The sequence below is a fragment of the Phoca vitulina genome, unplaced genomic scaffold, assembly GCF_004348235.1.
Source record: "Phoca vitulina isolate PV1807 unplaced genomic scaffold, GSC_HSeal_1.0 scaffold4, whole genome shotgun sequence".
Taxonomy (NCBI): Eukaryota; Metazoa; Chordata; class Mammalia; order Carnivora; family Phocidae; genus Phoca; species Phoca vitulina.
The window spans coordinates 36,579,987-36,605,967 of record NW_022589707.1 but is presented as its reverse complement, the minus strand read 5'-3'; the positions used below and the strand labels follow the sequence as shown (position 1 = coordinate 36,605,967).

Genomic DNA, 25,981 nt, shown 5'->3' with positions numbered 1-25,981 from the left:
TGTGGTATCTACAAAAAATATGAAAAAATAGTGGGGGTGGTAAATTAGTAAAAATCAGCCGTATTGGCAGATTTCCAGGGGGTAATAGCGAGTTACTACTAATAGGTACATGATTTATTTTTGGGAGGATGAAAATGTTCTAAAATTAGATTATGGTGATGGTTGTACAGTTCTATAAATACAGTAAATACTTGAGCTGTATACTTTAAAGAGGTGATATATAATATCTCAATACAACTGTCAAGAAAATTAGCCATGGGATAAAATCTGATGCTAGAGAGGTGATAGTACAGTCTGCGTATCCTACATTGCTTGGGGCCATGTAAAGTGACATAAGACTCCTATATAGCAGGTTGGCTATTGAAAACCGTGAAAATATTCTTGGATGTTCATATGTGACTTATGGCAATGTATATTAGGAAATGATCCAAAATATAGAAAAATCATATCAAGTTGCCATACAGTTATTTCTTTCCTCTTTCTGTCCTCCCTTCCTTCCTTTCATATATACATTTATATATTTATTTGTAATAGAGAAAAATTAGAACTGATCTAAATGAGTAATAGAGGAGAATGACTAAGTTTTGATGCATAGATTCAGTAGGTTGTTATGAAGCTATTAAGATTGTTTTGTTTGCTGAAATGTACATCTTTGTACATAACTCTTTGTCCACATTTCTGATTATTTCCCTAGGATAGAATGTGAAAATGGGGATAGTGAGTCACTAGGTTATAAAATTTTTTTTCTCAACCTGAAAACTCCCCCTGCCATATACTATATAAATAAATTGTAAAAAGTACAGAACTTAAGAAGAAAGTAAAAGTCACTCCAAGATATGCACATTTCAGTACAAAGCCCATTTTCTAAGCCTGATATCACTGTGTGTGCCTAATGTGCACCTTTCCAGGAGTGAGCGGGTCAGTCTTTTAATTTGAAAACTTCCCTAGACTTATCTGAATTAAAAAAGGAAACTTAACATTTGTTGTCTTCTATCTTCCTCTGTGTTTAGGATGCCTTCTTGTGGAATTATTTAGTTGTATAATCATGTCAGTAGTCCTCAAGAAAGGAATTAAGCAAGAAAACCTGGCCCCATTTTATTTTTTTTATTTTTTATTTTTTATTTTTTTAAAGATTTTATTTATTTATTTGAGAGAGAGAATGAGAGACAGAGAGCATGAGAGGGAGGAGGGTCGGAGGGAGAAGCAGACTCCCTGTCAAGCAGGGAGCCCGACGCGGGACTCGATCCCGGGACTCCAGGATCATGACCTGAGCCGAAGGCAGTCGCTTAACCAACTGAGCCACCCAGGCGCCCCCTGGCCCCATTTTAAACAAATGTGTTTATAAGGAGCGGGAAGGCAGAGTGAATTTATTTTGCATGTGCACCAGAATAAACTACCACTAGATGGCAGTACTCTACAGCCTTGGATTTTAGTTGGTTCTGCCTTTAAGGTATGTTAAGAAATCACCAGTGGAGGAATTTTGAGCCTAAATAATACTTTCCCTTTTACTAAAAATAAATGTAACTTCTTCATGTTGCAGAAAAGTAATGGAGTGGTTTAAAATAAATTTAATTATAATAGGTAACGTCTCAGAATATAATGTAAAAATGCTTTCTAGCTGTGCTTCTCAAACTTTAAGTTGCATTTGAATCACAATGGGATCTTGATAAAAATACAGGTTCTAACTCTGTAAGTCCAGAAATGGACCTGAGTTTGAATTTCTGATACTCTTCTCAGTGATGCCAGGTCTCAGAGATCTAGAGGTATGTTGCTGTCCTCCATCTACCTAGTACTCTTCTGTACTAGGCACTGCTCTAAATGCTTTACGGGTTGAGTAACTTAAGATATACTAAGTAAATGGTAGAGAAAGGATTCTAACTCAGACTCTGCTTCCAGAATCTTGTGATGTTAACCATACTAAAGTGCTTCCTTGTCTGGGCTGTGAGTAAATTAACCTTCTTCCTAATTCAGAAAAAACTTTCTTATCAGAAAGAGGTGTATCTTGGTTTGGCTGAAGTTAGTGCATAACTTTGATTCTTTGTAGATTATGGACAACATGTTAAGTAACTTCTGGGTCAGATACTTGCTTTTTCCAATTTGATTTTTTTAGTTCGTGCTTTGGTTTCTAAGAAAAATCTTCCCCCAGGCTCCCAATAATCAAAGAGGTTATATATGGGAGGGTAATATATGATTTGAAATTAGTGAAAGAGTGATTACTGTTTTTTTAACCTTTTCTTTGTTTGCTTGTTCATTAAGAAAATATTTCAAAAACACCTTTTATACATTTGCAAAAACTCAAAGGTACATTCCTTTGATGCGGTAGGGTTGGCTTTATGTCAAGCTACATGTAATGTCTATTAATGAGAAAAAGTGGTAAGGAAATAGGAAATCTAGTTTTGTGAACTAGTTGAAGCATATTTGCTTAATATCTTCCATTATTCAGACTACTACCTACAATTGCAGAATTTAAGTTAAAATTCTTTACGTATTATACTTTTTAGGGAGAAATGACTGATATTAATGGCTGTATTGGGCTTTTTTAAACAAAAGGAGTGTGGGAGATGTGTTTGGAGTTAAAAAATGTTTGTAGTTTCTCTAATATATGCTTTTTTTAAAGAACATGTGACTGGGTTTTTATAAAAATGGTAGTTTATCTTTGCCTTTTACACTATTGACAAATTAATGCTTGCAAAATTTAGTGAATGGCATAAACATGGACAATCAAATTATAGTTTGGGAAGATACTAAATCAGTTTTGAAAAGGTAGATTTGAATTGATTTAAAAATACGTTATTAAAATTGATGGAATTTATTTGGTAATTTGAACTCTACTTGTTTTTGAAAAAAAGAACAAAGATATCTCTGCCAGATTTTCCTCTGCTTTTGTTTCATTGTGTCACTACAATAGTGGTGGTTGATATGGCACTTTACCTAGTTAAGATAAGCTTGCCAATTCAGAATTGTATTTCGAAAAGGACAGCATTAATATGGACTGACAGAAAATATGACTGTACAGTGAAGGAAGAATGCTAATGTTTTAAGGTCAACAACTGCAAATACTTAGCTTGGTAAAGTAAGGTACTTTAGTGTATGTAATTTTTCTTGCTACCATCAAGATGATTGAGCTTAAACTTCCTTTACTTATAATATGACTTTAGAGACCCTATAGTTACATCCTCAGTTATCACAAATTTGTCCTGTAAGGCCGGGACAAGTTGACAAACCTTATAATGTATGTGGCTCTTTCAAGTGTGCGAAAGGGACATTGGGAAGAAATAGTTGATTTGTTGGAGATGTATGGGAACTTTCAGGGACTAGAACAAGTCTGGTGTTAGTTCTCCCTTGCATCATCTCTCTTCATCCATCCATGCATGCATCCATCCATCCATTCATCCATCCATCCATCCATCTACTGCACATTTACTGAGAGTCTTCTGAGTACCCAGGCACTCTACTAGTTTCTAGGAGTAGAAAGATGAATAAAAGATAATTTATGTTGTCAGACAGCTTGCAACCTAGAGGGCAATAAAGACTAAGAATTATGATATAATGAGGTAGATTGTAATAGAAATAGATATGTGCAAAATTATACTGGAGCCTCGAGGATGGAGCAGCTTCCTCAGGCTGAATAAATTGTGTGCGTGTGTGTGTGTGTGTGTGTGTGGTTGTGTACGGGGAGGATAGTACATAAAGGTGGGGAAATGTACTGTTACCTCTTTTATTTCAACTCTTCATTTTTATCCACTTTAATCTGGAGGTCACTAACCCCAGTTTCCTATAAATGAACAATTTTATAGTCTTCAGTATAAAGCTTTCATTGCACATAGGCTGAGCTATTCAAATTCTCTCTGGGATGGTTTGTTCCTCTTGAGAAGATTATTTTTCAGACTTCGGCAGCACTTAAGAAAAATTATTTTGCTTTAAAAAACCTTGGCATTTTAGGCTACTAAATGGACTTTCTTACCTATAGTTTAAAGCCTTTAGTAAGGCAAAATTTTCTTTCGATACCAGCTGATCTTAATGGAGAAGGATATCGTACTCTAGAGACTGATAGAGTACTATGACTATATTTGTTAAGAATGACAAATTGAGGAGTAGGGATAGGAGATGAAAGAACACAAGAGATTAAAAGATAAATGGAGAGACAGAGCATGTCATGGAAGAGGGTTTCAAGAGGTATGAAAAGAGTCAGGAGAGTCAGAGGTTAAGCAGATGGAGTATTAAAAAGAAAATATTGGAGTTAGCCATTTAGAGGTCACTGGTGATCTTAGGGAGAGCAACTTTAACAGAATGATAGGAGCACTGGTCCAGTTGCCCCAGAATGAGGAATTCATAGGGAAGAAATGGAAATCACAAAGGAAAGCTGTTCTGTGAAGAGGTTTGACTGTGAAGAGTAAGAGAAAGGTAAGGCCATAGCTGGAGGGGAAACGGTTTTGTAAGAAGGGAGAAGTCTTTGAGGCGGTAGGATGAATTCTTAATCTGATGAATATTATGTCTTCCATAATATTTTGTTGAAAAAATTAACTTGGATATATTTTTATTTGAACAATTATGCTGTTTGGATTATGATGGACCAGTTCCTTAAAATTTTCTTTCTTATCACGTAATTTGTGCTTTATAGTCATGTTGAATTATTGCCTTCTCTTCATAATAAATTTGTGGTTTATGGGAAAAAAGGTTCTTTAATACTTAAGTAGAGATTATCAGCACCATCTGATTCTTTCTTCAATTTTTAGCCTTCTCTGACATTTCTTGCTTTTTTGCTCTAATCCACCCATCCTTCCTTCCTTCCTCCTTTCCTTCCTTCCTCTCTTCTCTCTCTCTGTCTCTTTCTTTCATCTATGTATCTATGTATGTGTGTATCTATCTATCTATCTATATAATTTTACTGTGGTAAGAACAATTAACATGAGATATGCCCTCTTAACAGATTTTTAAATTGGGGTACAGTTGACATACAACATTATGTTAGTTTCATATGTATAATATAATGATTTGATATTTGTATCTCTTAACAGATTTTAAAGTGTACGATATAATATTATCTGTAAGCTCCTCTAATTTTTAAAATTAGTTTTCTTGATTATTAATTTTTGTTTTTCATGGGGATATTTATATTTTGAGCTTACCAGGTAATAGACAACTCCAGACTTAAAGAAATGTTACCATTAAAAACCAATACCTCTCAATTTCTGTATGTAACTGTGGTGAGTTTGAGGATTTTGGAGTTGATCAAAGAAAAAAGCATGACTATGAGATGTCAGTAGCCCCCAATGAGCTTTATTTGGGTGGTGGTTTGACAGGATTGCATTGAAGGGAAGTCCCTCACTGAAGGAGATTTTCCAGAGACCATGGCAGGGAACCACCACCTAGAGGGGGAAGTGGGCAAGGAAACTCCCTGGGGAGAGGGAAATCTGAGTGGGGCATATATGTGTAGGTGATACTGCTCAGACGCAGGATGGTGAGTCCTGGTCTGGAAGCTGTGGAGGGCAACAGTGACTTCTGTAGCCCCAGGATTTGTCTCATCTATGGCTAGTAGATGTTGGGTGCATTTTTGCAGAATATGCAAAGTAGGCACACTATAAATGACTAAAAATATGCTAATCTGGGCTATAATGAAAGAAAATGAAAGTGTAAAAATTTAAGTTTGGCATCTGTGGACTTTGAGTTCACATTCATGGTCAGCCTGCTCTGAGGAACTGAACAACTTGGGGCCAATATATAGGGGCCACCTTTAACTCAGGTATATAACATTAACAGAAGAGGGTGAAATAGCTGCTGGGTGGCCAACACGCTGTAAATGTCCATCTTGCTTTTGACTTCACTTTCTCTCCTAGAACCTTCCTGGGGCGCTGCTTTACAACGGCCAGGAGAGGCAAGCAGTGGTGCTTTGAGTGTGTCATGAGGTGTTTATGTGAACTGGAGGAGGCAGGGGATAAGCAGTTGAAGCGTGTGCTTTGCTCTGGGCTGCATGCAGTCTCATTCTGGCTGTACTGTGGGGTGATAATTGCTCCAAATGTTTGTTCATATTTAGAAATTTGTTGTAATTCAGTTTAATCAAATGCTTTGCAAGGCCATTTGTCATGTTTTTAGTTCTGGGTTTAGTCTGTGTTAAATTTGGCGGCATGTTCCAAATTCTTAATAGATAAATTGAAACTTGAAGTGATATAGGGCATGATTTTACTTCATCTTTTCCTCCTTTAATACTCCCCACACCAAAATGTGTATACTTTTGTTAAAGTAATCATGTTCACAAAGGAATATTTTAAACATGTGGATGTGTAGAAAAGAGGAAATAAATGATTTAGCACCATCTTCCAAATATACCCACCGTTAACATATCAGTGTGCAATAAATAGACTATAGCCTAGAATATTCCAATCTGAGTTAACTCAGAGTAATTTTATATTTCTGGAATTTAGCCATCTCACCATTCAAATGGCACAGTCATTGAAAAAGTATGTTTATTATGTGAAGTCTGGTGCTATACAATATGTATGTAAGTAATGGCAATAAATATGTGAAATAGATATATATTTTAGCAAAGCTTTTACTTAATGTATCTTGAAGTCAGTTGAAGAATTTATTAAATATTGGTCTTCAGTTTGTATCAGTTGAAAACATGGATTTACTAGCAAACAGAAAAAACTCCCATGTTACTTGGGTTTATCTATAAATAGAAAAATAGCATGTTATATGATATTCCTAAATATTTGGTGATGGATATATTTTACCTGTCAATTCTTAAACTCCAAATCAAACTGGCCTTTCCTTTAAAATGGTAAAATATTTCATACAGTGGTTTTAAGCCTGTGCATATTTTATATTATGGGAAAGCCTCCTTGAGGGCTGTGTCCAGTCACAGCTCAGGATGTCTGGTAACTGTCTGCAAGTGGATGGGGAGTACCCTGTATCAGTACTCTGAGACTGATGGGGAGCATGTACAACAGCACTTCTGACAGTCATCAGTGCCTTCTGCTTGTTTTTGCTACTTTGCTGTTTCAGGTTCCCTTTTCAGTCTATATACTTGGACTATCACTTGTAAATGATTTTTGCTCAATGAAATTTGAGATTGCCCTATATGAAATAGTCTCTGAGAGTCATTTTAGGTCTGTTCCTTTTACATCTTGTTCATATTGTATGGATCATCCACTGATTATTTGAGATTTGGTAGATGACACTACAACTGTATCTCACTTGATAACAAATTGTTTCTCAATTATTATAATGTTGTATTTCATGTATGTGTATATATTGCTGGGTTTTGTTTAGTTCTCATTTTGTTTTCGTTTTGCAGCCTTCCATATCACCCTGTCATTGGTGCTTGTTTTGTTTAGTTCATATTCTTGCTAGTTAAAGAGAGGGTCTATGTGAACTCTTCAAGAAGGAGAGGGAGGCCTTTCTGTAAGCTTAGTGAGGGCAGAGACCATGTCTTCTGTTCACCACGTATCTAATGTCTTGCACAGTCCTTGGCACATAGTATTTGTTGGGTGAATGAACCAAAATTGCCATGTGGTTGTACAGAGCTGATGTTATACACATCAGGCTTTCAAGGTTATTTTTTGGAAACAAATGTTAGCCCAGTGGACTCATTCTAGCCAACTTCTGAGTTTTGTTTTCTTCCTTCACAAACGCATGTTGACCAAGTACTATAGTGCATGGGATATAGTAGTTACCATAGTGGTAAATGTGGAGGTGATTACTTGGGCCTCTGGGCTTACCTTTACTCACATTATTTCCCCATATACCAGTGAGGCAGCATTTATGCAAGTCAAGCTTACCAGTAGAAATAATGAGCTTTTTCAATGATTTGGAGTTTTGTTTCTATTATTCATCCTTTTATTATTAATGTTTTTTGCATAAAATGTGATATTCAAAATTACTGAGTACTTGTGATAATATTCACAAGTCAAAAAGGTTTTAGTTTTCAAAAATTATTTAAATTCTCTGATATTTAGTATAAAAGACATTTCTTCTCATTAACCCTTTTATCTCTCTTCTTTCTGTGTCTGTGAGAGCTCATTTTCCTTGAACTCTTACAGTTCTTTTATTTTACTTTGATTTTTTTCAACAAATGAAACTTCAAGAAAGTAGAATTTTTATCAAGGAAAGTTGAAAGTTAGAATGTAGGCATAATGTGGGCATGGTATGGATTATAAAGGTCTGACAGCACAGTAGTCCCAAATTTGTGACCGAAGTGGAGAGAAAATGCTATATATAAAAGGTTCAGTATGTTTGGAATATAATTGTCAGTAAAGAAGGTGAACAGATTTTACTAATAATTTATATGAGCATGGTGGAATATTTTTCAAATCATAAAATGATTTCTATAAGCTTGTATGGGATTATATTGTCACATAAATAAAAATTCATGCATTCTTTGGAATAAAAAGCCCGCCAAAGAAAACAGTGAACTGAAGAATAAGTAAGTCATCTTTTGCCTCATCTTGAGGCAACCATCGATAATCAGATCCTCAGCCTTCAAATAACTTCTAATTGTCTAAACTGAGGCTTTTTTCTTGTCTGCCAAGGAGATGTGTTAGTGGCCACATGTGGTTGCTGAGAGGCTGTGCTTCCCAAAGCCGTCTGGATTCTTTGATAGTCATCCAGAGAGTGAACTGATATGCTCAGCTGGGGTGAATGAACAGCCAGAACACAGTCTTGCTTTTCTGTGTGGGGCTATTAGTACTAATAAAAGATTAATGCTATTTTCCTTATAGGGAATCAACAGATAATGTTTTGATAACCCTTGTCTCACCAGTGAACCATATGGCCTTTATTTTCTAACAGATACGGTTGAAATGTTAGAGAATAATGTTAGAAAAGGATCCCTATGGTGGGCTGGCTCCTGTTCCTTGCCTTGGCATTAAAGGCTAGGTATTTTATAATATTGGAGAACTTCCCTCATTTGTTTTTAAGATCCTTTATGGATCCATAGTGAGAAGTCGGAAGATCAAGGGGATAATAGGATTGATTCTCATCCTGTGCTGGGTTTTCTCATATATATGGTATTCATTTATAAAATCTCTGGTCCAAGACCCATAAAACAATGTTACTTTCAAACAGCGTCTTCCTGTATATTATATTGTATAAAATCTTTAGTTCCTGGAGGAAGGTTATAAAGAGGGTTCCCTGTAGTCTGCAAATTCATTTTTTACGTGATCATTTAAAGTTGTTACTTTTCCTGAAAGGTGAATTCTGATTCCTTCTCTATATATACTATAGAAGTTTGGTGGTTAAATGCCTCTTTGCCTACTGTGGCTAAGAGGAGAAAGGCTAAAAAGAATATTTTAAGTTTCTTGGTGTTGTTTGAAAAAAATAATTTCTTTCATGGTGGCTGAATGCCAAGGCTGGAAAAGTGTTATGGAAATGTCTGTGGTCAGGACTGCCTTTGACGAGAGAAAGGTTAAATATGGTAGTTTTGATAGGACTTGACAGCCATTTTTGACCTATATATATGTTTCATCATGGTTCCTTTCTTAACAGTGGAATAACTAAGCTATTAAATATTTTACTCAATTGAGAAGGAAAATGATTACCATAAACTACTTTATTTAAATGACACTGTGACATAAAATGTTCCAGCAGTTTAAAATATTCATCTACCAAACATATTGCCAAGGGAAATGAACAGTCCTTCCCATCCCCCAGTATTTCTTGAATTAAGTTGATTCAGTAACCCTTTTCCAATCTACATAGAAACTCTTGCTTGCAAATTTAAATTCTAAAACACAGGGTAGAGATATATGTTAATGTTTAATATGAAAAACAAATGTTTGTTGACTACTACCAGGTTAAAGTTATTTTAAGAGTACATTAGTAGTACATGTATATACACACACATGTATATACACACACACAATAACATATACAATAAACTTTAAGTATATTATCGTTTTTTTTGCCTTTATAAGAGGAAGTTTAATTGTTAATTATTTACCTTAATAGTTTCAGAAAGAGGAACAGATTAGCTCAGTCCAACATGATTGGCAGTTGGCAAAATCTAGTGAAACAAGTGTTCTGATTGCTAAGGATTTAATTTGGGTGCTTTTAACACTGAGCCATCTTTAACACTTCAAACATAATCCAGAAGAAATGCATCATCTCCCTCCCTTTCATTATAATACCCTGCCTACGTTGCTTTAATATGGAAATATCTTCATTAAATATGATTTTCAGAAGAACAAGTTCCCTGGAGAGTACAGCCATGAGGACAGTGCACAAAAAGGGAAACTCATAACAAAACTCTGTATGTTAATTTACTAATCTAAGGAAACAAAACCTTCTAATATATTAAAAAATAAATCCAGTTACAAGTGCACTAATAGGTCTATGTGTAGAGTCTGGTAACTGAAAATGGCTGGCTATTTACAAGATACGCAAGCAGGAATGGTGCACCTAGCCCGGTGTTGGCCCTCAGAAGCCAAAAGTGTTCTCTCCACTGTAGGCCACATATAAGAATCCATCTTCATCTCTTCCTTCTCCTAAAGCTGTCCCATAGTTAGGCTGGACTGTGGGACTGTTTTACGCTCAAACAGGAAGATTGCCTTTTCAGAAGGAAGCTGGGTCCTTTTCCTGATCCACATGAACTGAGCCACACTGATGTCAGATGGAACTAGATACTTCTGTTTGTCATTGTCAACAATCTGAGAGCCTGAGACTTTTTCCACAGTCACTGGAACCCGGTTGGGATATTTCGCTCAGGTCTTCGCAGATTCCACGCACCTGTGTTCCAGCAAGTGGTCCTCCTTGAACATCCACTTCATGGCGGTGGCGGGGAAGGGATGCAGCCGGCTCTCGGAGCTGTGGAGCTCAGTGCACCAACCACAACAACAATGGCCTAGATTCTTTTTGATGTACTTTTGGGTGGTTTCCAATTTTTTTACTAATGTGAATAAAACTGCTGTGAACATTCTTATATAATTCTTTATGTGGACAGTAAATATTAAAGTGTTATGTAGGATGATTTAAGAATTATATTGCTAACTTTTTTTTCCAATTTTTTTCACTATTATAAATTTTAAGATACTCAAGAATATCAAGAATAGAGTTCTAATATTAGTAGGCATGCTTTATGTGGAAGAATAGTATTGTGTGTACTTACCTCTTCAACTTCTAAAGATATAAAATTTGTACCATCAGTATTTCATATAGTACATAATTTAAGTCACTTCTGGCTAATTTAGAATATCAGAAATGATTAAGCTTGGTATATCAGAATGAGGCCCCCATATTATATTAATTTGAACTGTATTTCTGCCTAAGTTAAAAATAAGCAAGGTTTTAATGCCAAATTTCCTTACATTGAAATTTATGAATAAGAAAGCATTTCTAGATTTTTGCTAAAATAAAACAGTATTATTTAATATGGAAACAATAACTGAGAAGTATTCCTAAATCTAATTTGGAAAGTTATATTCATGATTTTAGGGGACTATGAACATAAGTGAGTGGAAAATTAAGATTTCATATGGCTTTTTGCAGCTGGTTAAGTCCTATACAGTTCATTGTCTTAAAGATGAAATTTGTACAAGGTTTTGGAAGGCAGGAATTGTAGATTAAAAGTTCTCGTTTCAAAGGTAGTACAAAATGGTTTTAACAATCTATCATCTTTCATTTACCAAAGGAAATATGTAAAAAGAAAAGGAAAATGTTCAGTGGGAACAAAACATTGAGATGATGAAAAGCTACAGGAAAGAAAAAAGACTTTAGAAAGACTACTAAAATGAAACTAGCTTTTTTTCCTCAACAATCTGTCTGAATTCATTTTGCTTTCATTATATATCTAGCCTAGAGGCAAAGTATGTTGAGTATTACAACAAAGAGGGTGTTATAAGGAGGGCTTTTAAAAAAATAATAAAGTATAACATATGTGTAAACCATGCAACTTTGTAACAGGAAACTTTATAATAAGGGAGGACTGTGCTTAGCTTTTCCACAATTTTGGAAGAATGAGTTTTATTAGGTGTTAGACAAAGAAATTATCAAGTGACTTTTATGCTGTAAGGTTGAAAGATTTGTTATGACCATTTCTAGACTTTAGCAGTGGTTTTAATGTGGGCCCTGATATATTAGAAACAGTGCCTAGCACTATTAATATGTCTACTGTTGCTAGTTCTCTTAAGGAATATGATGTTTAACTTTGGCCTTTCAATGAAAGATTATTCAAAATCCTGTTATTCTGTGGTTTTCTCAGCAGTATTAGGCTGTTCTTGAATTGATCAACACATAATATAATTTGGGAACCCAATCAATGGTTCTTTTATTTTTGAAAGATGGTGACAAATTCTTTTGAAACTTGGGAAATTAGCTCCATCATTCATCCCTTACTCTTTCTTTGCTTCTCCTGCCCAACTTCCTAAAAACCATATTGTTTTGATGTCAGTGTGTAGAATAGATTATCTGTTGGGGAATCAGTATGTATTAATTATATTTGAATAAATGTAAGCTTGACAAATGATATGGGTAAGTAGGCGTTGTGCCTAATAGGTTATTCAGTTAATGAGGACACTAAAATTAGGGACCTCTAACATGCCAGAACCATATTTCTTGTAAATTTTCCCCAGTTTTGAGATTAACTGGCAATAGCTATATTTTTCTGGCTTTTTAAAGTCTAATATGGTAGAGTTTTAGGATTTATATAGTGCTTATTATAGAATAGTTGAGCTCTTTGTATTTATCACACTGCTATTGAAGTGAGCTAGAAGTATAGAAATCAGTCTTCTACCTTTTGGTTTTTCAGTAATCTATCTTTTAAAATATTATATCCCATACTCATTTTCCTGTCTTCTCTCTCCCACTAAAAAATGATTACACACCATGCACATTTACGTACTGTTTTCATTGAAGGTGGGGGAGTTCAATGACACCCCTTAATATCCAGCCCACTGTAGGGATGTTAGAAAATCAGAGATGAAATTTCTAGGCTTAGGTGAGAGATGTTAGAAATATGTTAGCAAGATAGATTATTACATATTTAAAAATAGACTATTTACTTTAAACCTTGCAAGATCACAGAAGCATTCAAAATAACTTTTAACCATGTGCAGTTCATTTGATAAAAATAAAAAGCCAAATAGTACAGACAAACTTATGAAGGCATCATTTCCCCCTCATGGTTAACTCCTTATCTCTAAATAATGTAATTACCCACTATTTTTGAATTCATCATATTTAATTTTTTTCTGTTGATGTACCACAGTGACAAAGTGTTTTGATTAATGACACATTCTTTCTCTTATCCTTCCAGTTATATCACTGTCTCATTTCCATTGCTGCTCATTTCTGCACCTACAAAAAGGATACTCAAACTTCTATTTCTTGTTTTATCAGCTTTCAACTCCTTGATTCCACATTTTGTAAAACGAGCACATTAGTCATTTTATCTTTACCATTATTACTCTCTACCTTAAGTTTCTCAACTTCTGTCAACTCACCTTTATTCTTGCTTTGTCGAGGTTAATAAAATTTACATACTGGTCTGTAGTTGTAGCTAAATCTTCTGTGACTTCTCTGTAGATGATTCTAAAAGTTAATACATACTTTGTTTGAGATATGTTAATATTGTTCAATGTAGTATATACCAGGATCATATTTCCTTTCTTTATGGTTACAATGTCCTGTGCTACTCAAAGGAGAATGTTTCTAGTAGATTCTTTTTAAAAAAAATCATACATTTCTTAAAAAAAAGTCATATATTTCTTTACATAGCCTTATAATTCCTCAAGTTTTCTAGGCTTTCAGTCATACCATTGAATCTGTCAATTCCCTCTAGTTCCTGGGGACCTTCTTGTTATCTGGAGGTATGGGATTTTTTTTTTCTCCCCAATTTTTTTTTTACTTTTTGAATTATCACATTTTGTTCTGGAGTAATTTTCTTCTTTCTGGCCTTCCTCAAGTGTTTGGTTGTCAGTTTTTTGTTTTGTTTTGTTTTTTTTTTTTTTTTTTTTTTTGAGGATCAATCAATAGATTAAGTACTGTGAAAATGGGTTGGCTTTTGACCAGCCAGCCTAGCTTTAAAGTGAGTGGTTGGGGATCTAGTTTAAAATAGGGACCTCCATGGGCGCCTGGGTGGCTCAGTTGGTTGGGCGACTGCCTTCGGCTCAGGTCATGATCCTGGAGTCCCTGGATCGAGTCCCGCATCGGGCTCCCTGCTCGGCAGGGAGTCTGCTTCTGCCTCTGACCCTCCCCCCTCTCATGTGTTCTCTCTCATTCTCTCTCTCTCAAATAAATAAATAAAATCTTTAAAAAAAAAAAAAAAATAAAAAAATAAAATAAAATAGGGACCTCCAAATGTCAGAATGAGGAGAGGAGGCCTATACATTCACAGGAACTAGCACCAGTATTAATCACTGTAGTTCTTCCCAGACAGGCCAATATTTCTTTAAAGAATAAAACCCTTCTCTCTCTCTCTCTCTGTTTTGTTTTGAGGGTGAGGGGCAATAAATACCTGCTTGTTGAATATATATGGCAAGTGGGAAGAGGGAAAGGAAAGAGGGCAGTTGGCTAGCTGGCTGTTCTTGGCTATCTATATATCTAATCTTTCTTTCAAAACATTTTTATTGATATATAAGTCACTTATACAATTCACCTATTTAAAGCACACAATTTAATGATTTTTATTATACTCACGGAGTTGTGCAGCCATGACCACATCAATTTTAGAACATTTTTCCACTCCAAAATAAACCTCTTACCATTAAAATGGTTCTAAGACTGAATTTTCAATGTGTGGAACAAGGATGGGGGTGGGGTTCCCATGCAGTTCCAAATAATTCTCCAGACACCAGCTTGGTGTTCTATAATTCGATTCAATTCTGACACTATCCATCTGGAGATAGCATCAGATCCCACAGGTTAAAGGGTCAGTTCTACAGGATTGCTCCCCACCCCCACTGCACCCAACCATTTCCCCATTTCAGATGCCAGTTTTAAGCCCATGTTGTTACCTGTGCTTCCGACCCACCAGATACAGATTGGAAGTTCCCACGACCCCCTCCTTAGACTTCAGACAGCAGTCCCAAGCCTAGGTTGTTAATGTGTACTTCTGATGGACCAGCTATAAATCAGAGGTTCCCATGACTTCCTCCTTAGGTTCAATTAATTTGTTAGAGCTGTTCACAGAACTCAGACAACTTACCAGATTACTGGATTTTTTTGTTTTTGTTTTTTAGTAAGAGATATAACTCCAGAACAGCCAGATGGAAGAGTTGCATAGGGCAAGGTATGGGGAAAGGAACTTCCATGTCCTGTTTAGGTATGCCACTCTCCCCAAATTTTCATGTGTTCACCAACTCAGAAGCTCTCTAAACCCTGTCCTTTGGGTTTTTATGGAGGCTTCATTACCTAGGCATGATTGATTAAATCACAGGCCGTTGGCTATCTGTTCAATCTCCTGCCCCCCTCCCCTCCCTAGAGGTTGGGGTGGTAGGATTGAAAGTTCCAGCCCTCTAATCATATGGTTGGTTCTCCTGGCAACAGTCCCTATCCTTAGGTGAGGTCCAAAAGTCACCTCATTAACATAATAAAAGACACCTTCATGGCTTCCAACACTTAGGAAATTGAGAAAACCCTTGGACATTTCACATAAATGGAATCATACAATATAAAGTCTTTTGTGATGTCTTTCTTTCACTTAGTATAATGTTTTCTTTCTTTTTTTAAAAGATTTTATTTATTTATTTGAGAGAGAGAGAGCTTTAAGATTTTATTTATTCATTTGAGAGAGAGAGCAAGCGAGAGCATGAGGGGGGGGGGGGGGGGGGGGGCGGAGCAGCAGAAGGACAGGGAGAAACAGACTCCCTACAGAGCAAGGGACCATGGGGCTCAATCCCAGGACCCTGAGATCATGACCTGAGCCGAAGGCAGACACTTAAACAACTGAGCCACCCAAGTGCCCTTTAGTATAATGTTTTCAAGGTTTATCTGTACTGTAGTATGTCAGTATTTCATTCATTTTTAATGTAGAATAGTATTCTGTTGTATGAATATACCACATTATATTTATCTATTCATCAACTGATGGACATTTAAACACTTGATCTTAGCCAAAAGGCCAAGAAGCCATATTTGATGGGTATTTAGATTTTCTACTTTATGGCTATTGTGAATAATGCTGTTACAAACATTCATATACAAATTTTCATCTCTCTTGGATATATATCTAGGAATAGAATAGCTGTAACTCTATGCTTAACCTTTTGAGGAACCACCAAACATTTTTCTGAAGTTGTAAACTTATTTTCATTCCTACCATTGATGCACTAGGGGTCCACCCAAGGATGAGGTTCTCCACATTCCTGTCAGCACTTGTTATTATCCATCTCTTTGATTATAGCAACCCTAGTGAGTGTGTGGTGGTATCTCATTGTGGTTATGATTTGCATTTCTCCGAACTGTGTCCGTGGGGTGAGGGGCCAGGGCTTGTCAATTGGTGGGCTTCTCTTGAGGACAGTTAGGGGACTACCTAGCTGTTTTCCTGGGGACTCAAATATCTGTAGGTGTAGGTCTTTTCTCCTGAGGTGGTCTTCTTTCTCTAGGGATTTCTTTAACTTCTTTCTGGGGATCATGAGCCTAGTTCCATGGTTGGAGAAGGGAATTAGAGGATTGACTATCCAGGATATAGACTTTTTCTTCAACCATGTATTTTCAGTTACTTGCCCCATTCCCATGCTATTCTCTGTGTGTCCCTTTAATCTGGAGTCCCTTGTTTCGTTTAACTTCTCCAGAGATTATATTTCCTGGTTTCTATGAAGGTCTGTGTATCTGTTACTTACATAGATGTTTAAATAACTCTCTTGTCTTCAGATCCCATCTTACCTCACTTTCTCTGATACCTGGTGCTTTTACTTCCTGAGTCTTTTTGGAATTTTATGGGGTAAATAAATACATTCTTCAGGCATTTAGATTTGACCTTGCTGTGTCCTTTTGTATTGTTTACCTCTTCTCTGTTCACTTCTCATCTTCATAGATTGTGGTTAGGCTTACCACAGGTCTTTTGATTTCTTTCAAGGAGTTTATGTCTGTTTATTTTACTCCTTTTTGTGTGGGGTGGTTTTTTTGAGAGGAGAAGAGGACATAAGAGTTTTTAATTAACAATCTTGAAATAGGAAGTCATACTAACTCTTTTGATATAATGCGTCAGAGTCACTAGTCAGGTAAAGAAAATGTGAGTGGCTGTCTCCACAGGCTCTTAATTTCTGCCCTGAGTGAAATCATAATAAAGGGGGTCAGAATGCTTGCCAGGTCATGATTACAGAAGCTTGGCTGTAAGTCATGGGCAAAAAGCTTGGTTGTCTGCCCCTACAGTTGAGTGAGTGGTTTCACCTCTGGGACCCAGTGAATGTTCAGACGGTTGAGTAATCCCACCTCAGGCACAGGGTTGGCAGCAAGGCCAGTAATATCTGAGTACTTGGCATGATAATTAATGGGGAATAGATGGGGAGTGTAAACATTTGACAGGATTATGTCTCTTAGTTTCTTACAGTTTCATTTTCATTGCTATCAATAGGATTGGTTTTGCTCAGAGAATGGGGGTATTCTTAATTTTGGCAGATGCAAGGATTACTTTCATTCTAATATGGTTTCTCTAGGGAAAGGAGATGAATACTATGTTAGTCCGTGATCTACTGTAAGAGCTTTTTTTAAACCAGTTTATTTTTACTAATTTTTAAATTTTTTACTTAAAAAGTTGAAGTATGGTTGATATACAATGTTACATTAGTTTCAGGTGTACAACATAGTGATTCAACAACACTATAATTATGCTCTGCTCACCACAAGTGTAGCTCCCATCTGTCACCATACTTTGCTATTACAACTGTATTTTCTATGCTGTACTTCATCTCCATGACTTACTCAATTCATAACTGGAATGAGCCCATCAGTAAGGTCAGAAGATGACGGGCAAGGTCTTGGTTAAGTTCTTAGCTCTTTGGTAGGTTGTGGGGATTGAGTTAGTTCTATTTGGATCACATAGAATTTGGGAACAGATGCTGGCTGACAAAAATCACATGTTTGCTGTGCAGAGAAAAGACAAAACTCTAGCATAGTGGTTCTCAAACTTCAGTGTCCACTAGAATCACCCGGAAGGCTTATTGAAACACAGGACTGTAGGCCCCACTCTCAGAGTTTCTGACTCAGTAGGACTGGGGTAGGGCCCAAGAATTTACATTTCTAACATGTTTCTACCTGATGCTGATGCTGCTGGTGTGGGGAACTACACTTTGAGAATCACTGCTTTTGAACAATGGCTCTTAAATTTTAGTGTGCAAAGAATTTTCTGGGAAGGTTTACTGAAAGTGTTGTGTCTAGGGCCTCACTTCTGGAAATTCTGATTTGGAAAGTTTGGGGTGAAGCCTAGGAATCTGCATTTTAAAGTAGCCTAGCTAATTCTGTGTTTTGTTTTGTTTTGTTTTTTTTAAATTCCACTGTATGGATATATACCACATTTTATCTATCCATTCATCATTTGATGGACAACCCCGGATAATTCTTGTACAGGAACCACAGAAGATCAGCATACCATACTATGAGAAATCCTGCTCTGTAGGTTTCATGTAACAAAGATGATAAGTTAATCATCCTGAGGCACCTGGCTGGCTCAGTCAGTAGAGTGTGCGACTCTTAATCTCAGGGTTGTGAGTTTGAGCCCCATGTTGGGTGTAGAGATTATTTAAAACAAATTAAAAAAATCATCCTTATTTATGTATTTTTACTAAATCAGAATACTACTTTTCTAATTTCCACATGTACTTTGGTATCAGTCAGTATCCCAGCAGGAAATAGAGCTTATCTCGGATGATTTAAATGAAGAGATTTTAGTGAAGGGATCATTGACAGGTGTAGGCAGAGTTAAGGGAACAAATAATGAAGCATCCAGATATTATCAGGAGTGGATCAACTTTTACCACTTCTAGGGTTGAAGGGACAGGAGGAAGTAATGGTATTATTTTGAGGGTTTATTAAGAGCGGGGGCCATGGAGAAGGGCCCTTCCTCTTACTCTTCATTCAGGCAGGGGAGACACAGTCTCATCAGTCAACTTTTGTTGCAAGGTGTTATTTTTGTCATTTTCCCATCTGAAACCAGAATTGCAATGTAGTCATCACTAGTGCTCATCATATAACCTAGTGGGAAAGGGGGTGGGATGGTGAAGAACTAATTAATGTAAAATATGCTTAGCTGTAACATTTTCCATTTTTGTAGCTGGTCAGCACACTGAAGTTGAAAATCAAACTTTCTTCCTCCACTACCTATTTTCTATTCTCCTTATGTTTTTTCAGCACATTGGCTAGTCAGGCTTCTTTGCCTTCATACCCCAAAGATCTGAGTCCTTAAGTGTCCTATATTTATTGGGTTAACATAGTTTTTCATTAAATTTGTTATTGGACATAGGAATAATACTAAGAGGCTGGCCAGTGAATCCCTTGGATTTTAGACATGTTTATCTGTTCCTCATGTACAACAGCCACTCAGTTTCCTCTTAGTAATAGGGAGAAATGACTCTGTCAGCACATTAACCTTTTTTTTGCCTGTGGTGGAATCCCAACTGGGGCATTCTCAGCTTCAAATTTAATAGAACTGTGACTGTGTTCCTTGCTGGAAGCTTTTCTGGGAACTAGGATCTTTAATGTCTTCACAAAGTATGTCCATGATGAGAAATCCTTCCACACAGATCCTTTCTGGACCTCCTTTTTACCAATATTACAGTCTTTTTCTTTCCACTTCCTTGATCCCAACCCATTAGCCATTACCCATGTATCAGTGTAAATCTGAATCTTAGGCTGTCTCACATTCCCGGTAAAGTGACAACGAGATGTATTGCTCAAAATTAAACTCATTGGGAAGATTTTCCTTTGTTACTGTTTTTCAAGGAAACTTTGGAGTGAGAAACTGATGTTACAGCTTACCCGTGCTGCCAGCGTATCATGTAGACGCATCTGTAAACCAAGGCTGTGGGTTTTTTTCTTCTTCTGTTCATTGGTCATAGGAAATTGAACTGGAAATTGAAATGAGGTCATGGAAGAGGCAGTGAAGCAGCTGGAGTAGGTACTATGGGATTTGAGCCACTTATTCAGTTTATGCCTTCTTTTCTTATTCATATATTTCATTTCTCTTTAATGATAAGGTGCTGTTTCACATATTCAATTTCGTAACTCAGTAGATTGGGTAACCCATTTCATGATGGGCAGCTCCGGTCATGTAGTCACTTGGTGTCCTGTAACTAGATGTTCTATCTGTATCACGGCCCTGCAGAACTAGGAGCTGTTTCTCGAATGGAGAATAATTGTTGACAGATAACCTGAGTGTCTGTACAATGACTCTTCTTTTGGGGGTTTTCAGAGGCTCTATAGAGTACACTTTTCTGGCATAGGTAATTCAAGTACTACTGGGTCTTTTGGGCCATAGAAAATCAGCTTACTTTATAGCCTTTATCAGCCTCAGAGCCCTCTCTTGCTCTGGGCTCTGCCTAAAAGTAGCCACTCTACCTGAATGTATGACACATTGCTTCTAAAATTCAAGGACAGTCTCCACGTTTTGTGTTTTTTTTCTTTTTGGAAGGCAGTGCAAGGTGAAGCAACATCTTTTTTTTTTTTAAAGATTTTATTTATTTATTTGAGAGAGAGAATGAGATACAGAGAGCATGAGAGGGGGGAGGGTCAGAGGGAGAAGCAGACTCCCTGCTGAGCAGGGAGCCCGATGCGGGACTCGATCCCGGGACTCCAGGATCACGACCTGAGCCGAAGGCAGTCGCTTAACCAACTGAGCCACCCAGGCGCCCCAGCAACATCTTTTTTTAGAGGGCATATTCTAACACGTCCCAGATTTTCCTGGAACCTTCACAGTGTGGTGGGCTCTTGAATTTTATGGGGTACTTGCCACTTCCTGCTTACCAGATTTACTTATAATGTCATCGGTATTGGACTAATGCTAAAAGAAGATATCCGTTTTTAAAAATTTTGCACGACAGAGAGTTTTTACTTGTAAATGCTTATCAGTACGCCAAGTAATAATGTGTAACTAGTTTTTGAATTCCATCATCTAGTAATTTTGATTAAGAGAAACTAAAAGCAGCCCAAATAATTGTACTAGTATTCTTTGTACTAACCTTATCCAGAAAGGACTATTTTAAGGCTGGCTGCTGTTTCACACAGGTTACAAATAACCATTACTTTTTCATAGATGAAATACCTGACCTTCAAGAAAGCTTTAGGGAAAAAAAAAATTAATCCCTTTCTTTCTTAATTTTTTTTTACTTATCCAAGAAAGAAAATGCCAGTATTGATATATATGTTGCTTGAGCTAAAAAGCTTGGGAAAACACACAATGTATACCCATTAAATTTCTTTTTTTAAACGTTATTATTTATTTTTTATTAAGTAATCTTTATGCCTAGTGGGGCTTGAACTCGTGACCCCAAGATCAAGAGTCGCATGCTCCACCGACTGAGCCAGCCAGGTGCCCCACCCGTTAAATTTCTAGCATATGAGGTAAAAAGATAAAGTCTTTGAATAAGCTCTGAGTTTGTACCAAGAAGCTAGATTTGCTATTCTTCCAAAAGTAAAGGAACCTACTATATAGCGAACGTCAGTAATTTCATGGCTTTTCATAAGAATATAACTTGAGTTTTGCTAAAGCTTCATATTCTATGAAGGCATTTGAAATGCCAATCCGTGGAACAGGCTCTTTCTTTTTCCCCTAACTGTTTATGGGGCAATTTTCACGGATTTCTGGTGGGATGTTGCACACAAAGACTAAAAGGTTTTCCAGGACTTCATCCCTGTTCTGCTGGAAGTAGTTCTGGAGGATGGATGGTCATCCCCTGGGTCTTCTTTTCCACTTCAGTGCTGCACTGGGATCCCAGAACCGCTGCTTCCTTGGCCTTGAACTCTTTCTCCCTCTGCAGGTGATGTTGTTCAATTTTAGCCTGAGCTGCTTTGGCCTGCTTTGCCTCAGGGTTGTTTGCCTGTGGGCCGCAGACACCTCTGTAGCCTGCTGTTTGCTTGCACGAGCTGCAGGGTGTGCTGTAACTGGCTGGCCGTGGCAGCCTGTACTACTGTCTTTGACAGGCAAAGGGAACTACTTGTGATCTTTATTCACTTGGATTAAGAAATGTAATAGATTATTAATAGATTTGCACCAGGTTTCATGAGCTGTGTTGACCTTTTCCACTAAATATATCTTATTTTTGAAGAGCAGCTGTAATTGGAATTTCTCCTAAGTTTATGATAATCCATAGTCGTTATCCAAGATCCATTTGGCTCTTTCACAGGCCAAATAGGGTAATGAATGAGGATGCATCATTGTTGCATTTTTTGTCTTTGCTGGTGGCACTAATCTCTGCAGTTTCCTTAGGGATGAGTATTGATTTTGAAAAGTGTGCTCTTTTGGTGGGTTGGGAGAAGTTCCAAGGGATTCCAGTTAGTCTCTGCTATCATAATAACCTTCACAATACTCTTCCTTAGCAGAAGCTAAGGTAGGGATTCAGCTAGTTTATGAGTATATCTGTTCCAACTTCGTATTACATCAATGAGAAAATAATGGCAGGATGGGTTTATGTACCCGCTGGATTTACTGTGAGAAAGACTTGGGTGAAAGCTTCATTTATAACTAAAATTAAAGCTTTAAGTCCCACTTTGACTAGTGGGTCATGTGACATTCGACATTCTCAGGCATTAATGAACCTAGAAGGTCTGTGTATTTCCTTTCCTTTTATTTTATTTTTTAAAAGATTTTATTTATTTATTTGAGAGAGAGAATGAGATAGAGCATTAGAGGGGGGAGGGCCAGAGGGAGAAGCAGACTCCCCGCTGAGCAGGGAGCCAGATGCGGGACTCGATTCCAGGACTCCAGGATCACGACCTGAGCTGAAGGCAGTCGCTTAACCAACTGAGCCACCCAGGCGCCCCTGTGTATTTCCTTTTAATTTGTGCACCATCACTCAGTTAAGTGGCCATCATAGGTGCTTTTAGGTTCTCCACGTACCTTGATTTGGGAGTTCAAGGTCCCAAGCTTTTTTATTTTGTAAGTACTTAAGCAGAGCAGGTTGCCCACTTAAGGAGTCTTTGTAATTACTCTTGTCATCAAACAATCAAGTGCAATAGCCATTTATCACTCAAAGCCCAGTCTTCAACTGGCACTTTATCCCACACTGTACCAATAATAATTTGAACAATTATGATTCCATTGCATGCCATGTATTTCTTTTGGTTTTTTCTCCCCACCCCTACAGGAAGATCATCTGTGCATTCATCAGCTATGTGAGCAAACCAGTCCCCAAATTCCTACATACTGTATCAGTTAAGATCCCAGAGGGTATTCTGCTAAGCGAAATAAGTCAATCAGAGAAAGACATGTATCATATGATCTCACTGGTATGAGGAATTCTTAATCTCAGGAAACAAACCGAGGGTTGCTGGAGTGGTGGGGTGTGGGAGGGATGGGGTAGCTGGGTGATAGACACTGGGGAGGGTATGTGCTATGGTGAACACTGTGAATTGTGTAAGATGAATCACAGAACTGTACCTCTGAAACAAATAATACATTATATATTAAAAAAAAAAAGGTAGTAGGAAGGGAAAAATGAAGGGGGGGTAAATCAGAGGGGGCGATGAACCATGAGAGACTATGGACTCTGAGAAACAAACTGAGGGTTCTAGAGGGGAGGGAGGTGGGGGGATGGTTCAGCCTGGTGATGGGTATTAAAGAGGGCACGTATTGAATGGAGCACTGGGTGTTATACACAAACAATGAATCATGGAACACTACATCAAAAACTAATGCTTTAATGTATGGTGATTAACATAACATAATAAAATAAAATTAAAAAAAGATGCAAAAAAAAAAAAAAATCCCAGCAGGAAAAAGCATTCATGGCAGATGGTTCAAAGAGACTTTAAAGAAGTGGGATTACTTATAGAGGGGTGGGAAGAGTTAAGAAAAGAAATTATCTCTATAGTTAGCAGAATAAATGTAAACTATCTAATTTAAATAATTGTATTTTGGGGTATGTTTGTTATGGCAGCTTGACCTTTAACGTAACTAATACGATAATTTACATTATTATGGCTGTGTAGACACTACTGACTGCTGAGGCATGATTATATTTCTTCTCTGTTTTCTCTGAAGTTAAAAATAATTTAAAGACATTTTTATACCCTTTAACCAGATTTCTCCACTGTTAATATTTTTATCTCATTTGTTTTATCACCTTTCTTTCTTTCTTTCTTTCTTTCTTTCTTTCTCTTGTGCTCACTCTCTCATGCATACACTTAACCGACTGAGCCACCCAGGCACCCTTTAGTGTGTTGTTCTTAAGAATAGGAATATTCTTACATAACCACAGTACAGTTATTAATTTCATAAAATTACATTGATATAATACTTTTATCTATTCTAATACCCGAATTCTAATTTTGTCCATTGTTCTAATAATGTAAAAAGGTGCTTTATAGCATCCCCCCCCACACTATTACAAGATCTAGTCCAGTCTGTATTCATTTGCATGTATTTTTGGCCCCCCTTTTTTTTTTTTTTAAGATTTTATTTATTTATTTGACAGAGAGAGACACAGCGAGAGAGGAAACATAAGCAGGGGGAGTGGGAGAGGGAGAAGCAGGCTTCCCGCAGAGCAGAGAGCCTGATGCGGGGCTCGATCCCAGGACCCTGGGATCATGACCTGAGCCGAAGGCAGACGCTTAATGACTGAGCCACCCAGGCGCCCCTTTTTGGCCTCTTTTAAGCTGGGAAATTTCCACAGCCTTTCCTTGTCTTCTGTGACATTGACATTCTTGAAGAGACTCTCTCACCACTTAAAAAAAAAAAAATTCTCATTTTGTTTATCAATTGTTTCCTTGTGACATTAAGATTATACATTCTTGGCCAGACTAGTATACTACTGCCAAGAATAGGTAATATTGCATTTTCTGTACAGTATCATGTAGAGTCACCTTCATTGATGATTAATTTTGATCTGCTGGTCAAGGTGTTGCCTGACTTCTCCACTGTATAATTACTGTTTTCCCCCATTGCTACTAGTAAGCAGTATACATATCCTGCTTTTCCTCAAAAGTTCCCCTTAAATTTATCATTCATTGTTGATTCTTGCCTGATAAAATCTTTACAGTGATGGTTACAAGGTGATTTTTCTAACTCAGCACTTCCTTTATATTTGTCATTTGGCCCTCAGTGTTCTTTAAGCAGTAGATTTCCCTTATCCCTCATTTATTCATTTGTCTATTATTAGTGTGGACTCATGAATTTCTATTTTTCTCAATAGTTTATAAGTCAATATTGAACTTAATACTTTTGGTGCTTAAATTGTCCCAGATTTGGCCAGTGGAAGCCTCTTTAAGCTAGCTCCTGTGTCCTTGTGACATGCCTTTTTTCTTTTTTTAAGGACTTTTAAAACTTTATAGCACAGCAGGATGTTCCAGGATCATCTTATACCTATCCTGCTCTAGCCATGGAATAAGCTATTTCTCTGGGCAGCCCTGGTTCCTATTAGTGGGAAATGGTATTAGAGACTGAGATATGAGTGCTGGTGTGCTCTTGTTACATGGTATCTTTGCTTTTAGGCCCTTTTAGAAGACGAACCTATAAATATGTACATGTACATATATTTACACATACATGCATAAGCACATACATAGAAACATGCACAGAAATATGGATATATGCACATGAACGTGCATCAACTTAGACATATACATTATTTAGATATCATGAGTTCACACCAATATCTCCAATTTTAGTCTATCCCTACATGGTTCTTTTTTCCTTTCCCATTCCATATTTATATCCCTTCTTCCAAAGTGGATCCCTGGCTCCCAACAACATTCACACATGTATTCATTCACTCATTCCTGTAACACATGTAAAGTAGTTTCAGAATGTCTTCTGACCGTATCACTACAATAAACAAACCTCTGTTCCTTCTCTTTTTAGCTAGCTCACTCCCAAAATCAAGTGCTTCTCTAAGAC

At 37.0% G+C, this 25,981-nt stretch overlaps 1 protein-coding gene and 1 pseudogene across 3 annotated transcripts in view; one reads left to right on the top strand and one right to left on the bottom strand.

The window, feature by feature from the left end:
- The window catches only part of BBS9 (Bardet-Biedl syndrome 9), a 448,772-nt gene that overhangs the window by 32,277 nt on the left and 390,514 nt on the right, over positions 1-25,981 (top strand). The gene's annotated exons all lie outside the window — the stretch shown is intronic.
- Positions 10,267-10,835, bottom strand: LOC116630883 (annotated as a pseudogene).